General features: G+C 37.5%; 1 long non-coding RNA gene across 3 annotated transcripts; it reads right to left on the reverse strand.

The window, feature by feature from the left end:
- Positions 1-2,259: 2,259 nt before the first annotated feature.
- LOC149173281 (uncharacterized) lies at positions 2,260-7,009 on the reverse strand. 3 transcript variants are annotated; one of them, XR_016259116.1, is made up of 3 exons: positions 5,880-6,972; positions 5,450-5,669; positions 4,400-5,326 (listed from the first exon to the last, which is right to left on the reverse strand). It is a non-coding gene; the product is annotated as an uncharacterized LOC149173281 (long non-coding RNA). The 3 variants fall into 3 exon arrangements; XR_016259117.1 differs by lacking the exon at positions 4,400-5,326 and adding an exon at positions 2,260-2,890 and having other exon boundaries at positions 5,450-7,009; XR_016259115.1 differs by having other exon boundaries at positions 5,450-6,971.
- Between the last annotated feature and the right edge of the window lie 3,026 nt (positions 7,010-10,035).

Here is a 10,035-nt window from a genome sequence, read left to right on the forward strand (position 1 = left end):
TGAGTTTTGTAATTTTTTTTCTGTTTGAAAAATGAAAAATAATAACCAGAAATTATCAAGAAATTGGTATCAATGTTTAATACTCTAAATTTTCTTTTATCATTTTCCAAGAATGATCAAGGGAAAAATGTAGGAAATCAAGGGGAAACAGCTGTGTGGGGCATTAAGATGGTATTGGGTGAAGATAAGGGTACTCGAAGAAATGGTTGGAAAAAATGTCTGGTAACCGCATTGTAACTGCGTACTTGTTAAATTAATATAATTGCTTTCAAGTCGGGATGTTCGATTCATTAAAAAATGTCTGGTAACCGCATTGTAACTGCGTACTTGTTAAATTAATATAATTGCTTTCAAGTTGGGATGTTCGATTCATTTTTTGTTGAAAGAAAAAATGTTGTTCCTTATCTTCTACCTGGTCTGTTGACGTTGATAATTTGATTCCCAACTGACAGAAAGCTTATATTTTTAAGCTTGTTAATAGAAAAACAGAAAAACGTTCAAACAAATAAAAAAACATTATTACGTACATGGAATTGACTCATTTATGAGCATTAATCACTAAACGACTTGACTCATTTATGAGCATTAACCACTAAACTTACCTCACTTGTAAGGACTCTCATTGATTGTTGCATGTCAATCATATCTTTTCTGCAGGGTGTAGGATGATTATTGTACGTCTTTTCTACAGCAATTCTCACTAATTGTTGCATGTCTTTTCTCCATGATGTAGGATTATTGCTCGTCTTTGCGGCAAGCAGACCCACAACATGGCGTATGAGTTATTGGGGCAAAAACAACATGGCTTGTATTTTCCTCCAGATAAGTTCTCATTCTCAAGATGAGTTTGTGTTTGGAAGAACAGCACTGAATAACCTCTTTGTTGGTGGTGGAATGTTGGCGGTGTAATGAAGTAGCGGTGTGAAGAATAGTAGTGATGTGAAAAATAGATGTGTTGGCCCTGAAGCGAAACATTGGTTCAAAGAACAATACCCACTGGTTCGAAGAACACTACCGAAAAACCTATCTGTTGTTGGTGGAATGTTGGCGGTGGAATGAAGTAGATGTTGTTGGTGGAACGTTAGCAGTGTGAAGAATAAATGTTTTGTTGGTGGAATGTTGGCAGTGGAATGAAGTAGCGGTGTGAAGAATAGATGTCTTGGCCCTGAAGTGAAACACTGGCAGGTGGTGAGAAGTTGTTATAAAAAATATGGGAAGTGACATAAGCATGAAACTTTGGATAAAGGTACTAGGCCTTGTATAAAATTAAGGTAATGTATCATACTTAAAATCACAAGGGCAATCCAGACTTTGGATAAAGGCGGACAAGTAATGTACCATACTTAAAATCACAAGGGGAGTCCAGACTTTGGCTAAAGGGGGACAAATCACAAGGGGACGACTTTGGATAAAGGCAGACAAATCACAAGGGGACGACTTTGGATAAAGGCAGACAAATCACAAGGGGATTCCAGACTTTGGATAAAGGCGGACAAATCACAAGGGGAATCCAGATTTTGGATAAAGGTGGACAGACCGTTCCCACCTCATGGCTCTACCATGAACAGTAGCAATAGAAACTTTGGATAAAATTAACAGAGCCAAATCTTTAAACAAATCAATACTTTGGATAAAACCTATTTGGGGATTGCATATTCTGTAACTCGGCAATAAGACCTCCAAAATTAAACTTTGGATAAAAGCAAGTGTCGGTTAAATACATCAGTCAACGCAAATTAATATCGATTCAACAACAAATCAATCGCTATAGTCCCTGCACTGCGGTAGGCAGGGACTAGTAAGAGTAACTTCACAAATCCACCCAACATACATTCATAAACAGTAAAGCTACAGTAAAGCTACAATAAATAGACATTAGATATTAACCTTGGTACCCTCTCACATCCCATTAACAAAAAGAATCACTCCCTACATATAAACAAAAAGAATTACTCCCTCCATATAAACACTAGGATATATAACAATCATTATACAACATGCCCAAAAATAATGTAACCACCACGTTAACCTAAGCAAGCAAGCATAGCTTTCATAAAAAAAGAAGGGCTAATATAAGATAAAGTAATAAGAGCACACATAACAAACTACACTCCTAAAGATCACTTTTACAAATGCACCATCTTTCCAATTTTTCCATCATGACACTAATTCCACTCTAAAGAGAGAAGAACTTAAGAACAACCCATGAAAAATTCTAACAATGAAAAACAAAGGTAATAATCCCATAATACCAAGTCAAAAAGCAACACAAAAAACAAACCTACAGGTAATAATCCCCAAGCCACTGTAATTCACAAGTGAAGTAGCAAGTACTCCTATACCGGCAGTTTCCTTGGTAAGATCAAGCAAATCTGAAAAGTAATTGGGTAAAGCAAAACCAATCTCACAGAAAGACAGAACACATGAATTGACTCAAAGACTGGATAACAATACAATGACAATGAAAATTTTATTATTCAAAATAAACAGTCCAGAGTACATAAGATATGGCATATCATACTCCATACTTGACACAGTTCATTACAAATTTCCTAAATAAACAGCTTCAAAACCTTTGAAAACTTTGCACTGGCTCAAACACCTAGTAAAGCCAATTTATGCACCAGTAATTTAGACAATTGCTAAACCCGAAGCTTCAGATTTGCATGGGTGTCTTGTCTACGGCCCTTGAAGCCCAGGGGCCAACATCAGCCCTATCATCACCATCTCCTTTGTTCTTTTTTAATCATCTGTTCTTTCAGTGGTGAGATGGTTGGGCAACCAGCAAGCTAAGCAATCGACCCTTTATTATTTCGACCAATACAATGTAATTTCCACATTATCTTATAACCCTCTCATTTGGTAAATCATATTGTCAGCAGCTGGACAACTGCTGAAACAAAGAAAACATATTGGTAATGGTGACAACAGAAAGACAATTCTTCAGTCAAATCCACTCACCGTCCATGATCACAGATCTATTTTTTAGAAAATTCTTCCAATAAGACAAGATAAGAGGATTATGTAAAAACAGCAGAAACAATCTAAACAAGCTTAACTTCCAGGGAAAACAATTGACGTAACATACTAATGACAAACACAATCCATTAGTATGCAAGGGCCCAGACAAATTTCTTTAAATATCCCCCCGATGCAGATATGATCGAAAAAAATAGTCACCAGAATACATAAGAAATACCTGTTATTTCTTTCTATTCCCTTGTCATCAACAGAAAATTGACCCATAGCTGGAAACCAGCACTAGATCAAATGTAATTACTGCACCTACTCTCATAACAGCAAAGAATCGATGCAGCTTAACAGATCCACAAACAGATTTGGCCATCTATGATAGAATATAAAGCCACAGGTAGTTTTGGTCCATAATACAGCACATCACTTAACGGCTTCACAAAGATATTTGACCATCTATCATTAAAAATAAAACCACTTGTAGTTTTGGTGTTGTTTCAACAGGGAAAAGGCAAGTCACATTGTCAAAAGCAAACAAAATGTTTTTGTCCGTAATACAGCACATGTACTTTCAATAAGATTCTTAAAGCTGTTTCTGCTTTGGCACTGGACTGAAGTGATCACCCTAGATCTCTGTCAGAACTTGGATCATATGGAGTTCACACAAGAAAAAAACACCACAGGATTTATCAATCATAATGGAAATAACTCTTTCACTATTTTCTCCAAAAGCACCTAAAACACAATCTAGATCAAACCTGACTCTCCTGCCTGCTGATGATAATTTGTCTACAGAAATGAAAACATAACTAGAACAAAGCGAATGAAAATATATTTGCAGACAAATATACATATCTCACCAAAAGGCAGAAATTACTTCAACATGACTAAGCAGGAATCTCAAGAGCATCCTACTACCAGTTGAGTAAATGTCGTGGAACTAGGAAGTTTAAATCATCATGAGTTTTGAAACTCACACATATTGCATATTGGTTTTAAACCTCACAGCATGAACCCATTCTTTTAGATATATATATACATTATGATGGGAAAATTTTATAGCAGAAAGGGAGAGGGAACTGTGAAATTTTCAAATCTAGCACCAAATTCTTTAGATATTGTATCAACAAATTGGTATGAGAACGATGGTTGAATAGAAGTAGCTGATAAATGGAATCTATCGGCACTTGATGGAAATCTATTATGGAAACCTGTCACTAAATGGCCTCTCTCAAATCTGGGATTAGGCAAAATCCATAATCAAGGATGCCCCATAGTATAGATTCATACCTCCAAATCAAGATGAAGATACCCAGCGCTGGGATCCAGAAGACCGATCGTCATACTAAGATTCCAAAAGAGATTCCAGCATCCCTCTCTCTGTATAAACTTATCACTCTATCATATTTATCAAAGAAAAACCAGATCCAGTTTTCTGCAAGGGACGGGGTTAAGACAAGACACCTTGGTCTCCACCAATCCATGAGAGGCACAAGATGAGTTTTCATGGAGCACCCAGTGGAAACCAAATTGAGGCTAAAACATGGTAGCGTAAATCAAGACCAACGAAAGCCATATCAAATTCATATATTTTAAAAGATCAAGCTGAAATGATAGCTTTGGTTCCGGGATAAAACTATGTAAGAAGACAACCTCCATTCAATTGAAATGAAACAACAACAACAACAACCAAAAACCAAAGATCATCATAGAAGGAGATAAAAATACCACACCTGACCCCTCGGCCACACAAAACAGATTTATATTGTTTATTGCCATGTTGCACATAAGAAGGTGAGATACATTTTACAGCTCAATATGAAAAAAGTATGTCACATCCATGTCTATTACCCCTGCCCTGTGGTGATGCTGTTAAGCGGCACAGGTAAGGATCTCAGTATCGAATGATGTAACTTGAAGAGAAGTGAGGAATTAGGGAATTTTTTGTACTGCATACAGGAAGATAATGTATGCAGAAAGTACTGGAGATGGATGAAGAAGGCTTAAGAAATACTGGCCTATAGTCTCTGCGTCCTGTCTGAGTATCTTAATATGCTTGTGTTTAAAAGTCATGTCGATGGGCCTCTGCTATGGATCTGTAAGAGGATGGAATCAAATCCAGTATTTATATAAACGTGTGTAGATGTAGGTATGCAGATTCAAAAAGTCACACCTGTCATGATACACTAGACAGAGCTAAATGCATGTTGATTTTAACCAGCTTGTTTGCGTTATTGTAACATAATTAATTTCTGAGAACAAAAACACAAAAGCACAGATGTCTGTGTTTACAGACAATCTTAGCCCTCAAAATTTCCCCAAGTGAACCCTTCATTGGTCACAGATGTCACAGCTGCAGATAACATGCATAGAAATCATTTTTAAGTAGAGAAGCGCTTAAAACCCCACAATTACAACCAGCACATGTTCATTCACCGAATATCATAATGAAATTGATAACAGCATCACCACTTACCTGTGCCCCTGGTAGGGACGAGATCCTTCCGAACATTGGTAAATTCTTCAACTGGTATTGTATTCTCACAGTTGCATGGCACTGTAGCTCTGTCACTCTCATATGCGCGCTCTGTGTCCATTAGCTGCAACTAGCAGTCCAAACTCTCAGCCAGGTCTACATTCAAGCTATGAATTCCTGAAGGTGTTTGCCCCAAGCTTGAAATTGCAGGTTCCACAAGCTTTCAGGACATGGAAGTTGGAAAACCGTTACCAAACAGAATGACCTTGGAAAGTTGCAAAAATTTTGAAAACACCCACAAATCATTTCAATCTTGCATATTCAGAATGACCTTGGAAAGTTGCAAAAAAATTTGAAAACACTCACTAATCATTTCAATCGCATAAACAGAATGACCTTGGAAAGTTGCAAAAATTTTGAAATCACTCACAAATCATTTCAATCTTGCATATCCTAAATTCACGCGCATATTTCTACATCTACAATCAGTGCTGCAAAACTGGGCAACGACAACAACAGAACGTAAAAGTTACAACAATAACAAAAAATCTAAGAAATCCACCAAATCAAAATTATATTAAAAAACTTCCAGGGCATCTCAATTAATTAACCCCGTAAAGACTCAAGTTCAAATTCCCTGCTGTGACCCTACTACGGAAAGGAAAACATATCTTAACCCCAAAAATTTACTAATTATATGTCAAACGAACTCCTGGATTCCTCTAGGATATCTATATTAAAAACAAAAATGGAAAACTTGACAAGCCAAAGCTCGGACCCGAAAACAAAAAACACTCAAGAAAACTCACAACCCAAGAACAAACCAGAGATCTTTGCAACCCCACCTAGAATACCCTTTCAAATTTTATGCAACATTCCATTCTCGCTACTGTTGATGGCAGGCCTGAGTTATCAAACTTAGGTTGCTGAAAAATTAACAATTTAAGCCTTGGGCAAATAACTTCAGGAATGTATAACTTGAATATCATTGTCTTCGAATGCATACTGTTGAAGGCCAAGTCCATCCCCCGTTCCAGTTATCATCGCTGACCAAATCCAGCGCATAACTTTCAGGAGTCTCAAATAAAAGACACACAGAACCCTGAGAATCGAACCTGAACCAGTGGTGATAAACTCCAACCACCTCAATCCAGCCAACCGGGGAATCCTTTATAGAGGTAGATCCATGCCCACATGGCCTTCGCTATTTGATAGGCAAACCCTGATCTCCCATGGCCACAGCCACAGTCACCGGATCCAAGCTCCCCTCCAGCCCTGCAGTACTCTCTACAATGACACAGCCTGGGAGGGAAATATTTTCTTTCTGACTGTCCCAAGCTTGCATCAAACCCTAAAAGGAAAAATTTGCTTAACCAAAATTTTGCCTTCCACAACAGAAAAGAAAATACACCATACGGTGTGAAATATGTGACTTGTGCTTCAACCTGCCCACGACAGGGAATGTCCTCGCCTATTACCCTGCCCTACAGAACTCCATGCCAGAGTCAATCATGGTTGGACAGTATGTATGGAGGTCGAGATTAAATCTTCACCGTACAAATTGTATGGTCGATATTAAAGGGAGAGAATTACATGGATCATCTATCATGGCCTTTGAATTATTAATTTTGATTATGTTTAAAAAATAAATAATAATAATAAAAAAATTAAAGTTGTGAATAAGTATAAACTAGTATTTTCACATTAATGTGAAAGCCACGGCGTTAAATGGAGGGTGAGGCATTAAATGGAGGGAAAAAGAGTGTTATAGGATAAATCTCACAATACAAAATAGAAAAGGCTTTTGGATTAATAATTATTTTTGTTTTTTTATAAGAAATTTTATAATTTTAATTTAATTATTAATAATTATTAAATGGATGATAAAATATAATTTTTTATAATAATAATTATATGAAAAGTTAATCTCATGGGGCTTTGGATTGATGGTGAATGGGCACTCTTTACAATAGATAAAAAAATTTGTTATATAAATATGTACAAATGTGAACCATATAGTTTTTTGGACATGTATTAGTTAGCTCTGGTATCATAACAAAGTTAGTAAAATGAAGTTAAATGTCCATGGTTAAAAATTTGGTTACATGTCTTTAAATGTATATATATTTAACTTATATATTTGTTTTAAACTAATATGAGTTTGAGGAATTCAAAGTTAGACAAAATTTTGACATGTAAAACATTTTTAGTCAATCAAAATAAATTGAACAAAAAAAGCGTTACAATAAAAATAACTTCATGGTATGAGAACCCATGGTATTCAAGTGGAATATAGCCTATTTAAAAGGGGGAAATTAAATCAACCTAGATCCATCTCAACTCCGAAAGAGATGAAATCTCCTAAGATGCAAACCTCTTTTATTACTTATCATCGAGGGAAATGAGTTAAGATAGATCTAGGTTGGTTTATACCCGATATAGAGATGTAAGGTCCCGTAAACATTTTGAGTATGTACAAATAAAATAAAAATAACCCTATGTTAAAATAAAAATCACTTCACCCATGAGATGTAGACGAGTTGGTTTAAGTGGGCTTTAGCCCTTGCCAGGTCACAAGTTCAAACCTCATGGGGAGGAATGAGGAATGGAAACCACTTTAGGGGAATTAAACTTCTCAAGGGGCGTCTAGGCTCAACCAAGCCTCTGTTGGGTGTGTGTTATATTCTTTCCACAACTAGCCCCATGCGCGAAGTCGGGGGTAGAGGGGGGGCAACCAACTCCCCCTTCATTGACTCGAGCGCAGTGGGGGGGTCATAGGGCAGACGACAGCCCCCCTTGTCGAGGGGTTTGAGGGGGGCGATAGCCCCCCTTTACAGGGTCCGGGGCAGTGGCCCGAGAAAAATATTTTGGACCCTATATTAGGTGGTCGGACCTGCCTATGGTTTTGTGCATGGATTTCGCACATGGTTTTGGGCATGATGGTTTTCTACCCATGGTATTTTATAGATCCGGTCAAGGGAACTGTTAGAGAATCTAGGACAAAGTAGTGTTGTGATGATTCTTTGAGACTTGATAACAATTTGTGAAGTCTTTTTACTTCTTCTATATAGCTTATACTTCTTCTTATTATTATTAGTGCATATGTGTGTGCTTCATCAAACTGCTACCAAAGCAAAATAACAAGAACACAGAATTTGGCTCTCTGCCAAGGACAAACCCTCTCCACTCTTGAGAGGAAAACCCTTTGTAAGATTTCTCTTATTGAAGCTTCTTATTTGAACAGTTACCAAACCCTAAACCCTTGACTAGGATCTCCTCCAAGCATAGGTCAAATCCTTCCTCTTCCTGCACTGTTACCTTCGGCACATCTTCCGGCACTTGAATTCTTAGCACTTCTTCCTTCTTCAGTTGCTTGTCTAGGTTAGGAAACCCTAAGACATTAGGGCTTCTTTGCTTCGCTATAGAGAGTGCCTTCTTCCCTTGATTTGGATACCTTGTAGACTTAGATGCACATCCAAATTGTTGAAGAAAGTGTAACTAGGTTTGGTCTTCATAATGACATGATCTTTGTAACTGATGTAATATATGATGTAATAAATTATTTTTGTAATATTGCTACATGGGTATCATGAGCAAGAAGTGTCTCTAGGTGAAAGACTTCTTCTTAATGTCTTTAGAATTTATTCATATGTAAAAGAGTCATGTCATGTGTATAAAAACTCTTCATGAGTTTATGTAAATATGTACAAGTCTTCAAGTTGTCTAAACAACCCTCCAAGACCAAGATCAATGCCTCAAAAGCAAGCCTACCAAAGTCTGCAAGCAAAAGATTCAAAGGATCTTCATGTCGACTCAAAAATGGATTAAATATATAAATATATGACATGTCGGCTTGAAGAAAAAGACACGTTGGTTCAGAAGGTCATGTCGGCCTAATATATATGTGCACAACCACTATAAATACCCTGTTGAGGTATCCGCAAATCAGTGGTGAAGATCTCGCATTTCTCTGAGATGTCAATAGGGTATAGGGTGCAGGAAGGTGTGCTTCGTATGGGTGCAGGCAGCGTGATCTCATGTCACCGCAAGCAAACAAGGACTCGGGTGAGGGAGCCGCAGTCAAGGAGGCAGAGAGCATGCAATCAAGGAAGAAGATCTCGCATGAAGAAGCAGGGTCTGACTGCACCTCGGCTAGGGTATTAGGTGCAGTCATGACCAGAACTTGAAAGTATAATATGGACGCAGATATGATCTATATACTACCTATGAATCAATGCTTGGATGGATGAGGAAGTAAAGACTTCGAATGAGGTTATTGCAGTAAGGTCTAAACTATATAGAGACCTAACCCTTATAGTGACAGTCTTCGCATTACATGGATAAGTATGACAAGGAGCAGTCATGGTATCCTTGTAGGATACTAGGTACAAGGATGAGCAGTCATGGATCTATTCTATAGGATCAATGAAGATCACATCTCTACCTTATATGTATTACAGTCTCGGCATAGCTACAGACTTGGGTGCAAGATCTCGGTGACTAGGTGCAGTCATGGATGGAGCAGAGATCCATATTATAGAGGACAGTTTAGGATGTCCTTCTTGGAGGTTTGAAATCTCGGATAA

This window comes from Pinus tabuliformis, chromosome 4_2 (assembly GCF_031772625.1).
Source record: "Pinus tabuliformis cultivar Carrire ecotype Pingquan chromosome 4_2, CPIR1, whole genome shotgun sequence".
NCBI classification, from domain to species: domain Eukaryota; kingdom Viridiplantae; phylum Streptophyta; class Pinopsida; order Pinales; family Pinaceae; genus Pinus; species Pinus tabuliformis.